The sequence below is a fragment of the Otolemur garnettii genome, unplaced genomic scaffold (genome assembly GCF_000181295.1).
Source record: "Otolemur garnettii isolate 467f Iridium unplaced genomic scaffold, OtoGar3 scaffold00056, whole genome shotgun sequence".
Classification (NCBI taxonomy): domain Eukaryota; kingdom Metazoa; phylum Chordata; class Mammalia; order Primates; family Galagidae; genus Otolemur; species Otolemur garnettii.
The window spans coordinates 3,129,398-3,130,046 of NW_003852451.1; the positions used below are offsets into that span (position 1 = coordinate 3,129,398).

At 49.8% G+C, this 649-nt stretch overlaps 1 non-coding gene across 1 annotated transcript; it reads left to right on the top strand.

Moving 5' to 3' along the window:
* Nucleotides 1-281: 281 nt before the first annotated feature.
* On the top strand, nt 282-387 carry LOC111726197. The gene has a single exon (XR_002774036.1). It is a non-coding gene; the product is annotated as a U6 spliceosomal RNA (small nuclear RNA).
* Nucleotides 388-649: the final 262 nt, after the last annotated feature.

The window sequence follows — 649 nt, forward strand, 5'->3', positions numbered from 1 at the left end:
GTGAGGCTGGCGTGTGGGCTGGGTGGTTGCATTCTAGGAGCAGGACAGAGGAGGAGGAGACGGGGTGGCAGGTGGGAGGGCGGCACCTGGCCGTCAGGGGCGCAGTCGGGGTGGACACACGCAGCTCCCGCCCTCCCTCTCTCCTTGGTGCCTCTAGACTCTCTGTGGCTTCATTTCTCTGAGACACAAACCCTTCATTTCTTCTGGGGATGGGTCACAGTGTGTCATACACAGAATTCATTGCCCTCTATTTAGGATGATGCATTTTTCAAAGATTTTCAGTGCTCACTTCGGCAGCACATTTACTAAGCTGGAACTGTACACAGAAGATTAGCACGGCCCCTGCTTGAAAATGGCACACAAATTTATGACATGTGCTACATTTTAAAAAATGCTCAAAATAGACCAACACTGAAAGTAAACATGAAAACTATGGAACTTTTAGAAGGAAACATGAGGGACAGCGTCATGACACTGGCTGTGCCAATGATTTCTTGGATCTGATGCCGAAAGCACGGACAACAAAAGCAAAAAAGGGATGAGGCGAACTTGAGGATTAAGGCTCCTGCGGATCATAGAACACAGCCGGCAAAGGGCGAAGGAGACCGTGGAACAGAAGGAAATACTTGTACGTCATCCATCCACGTGG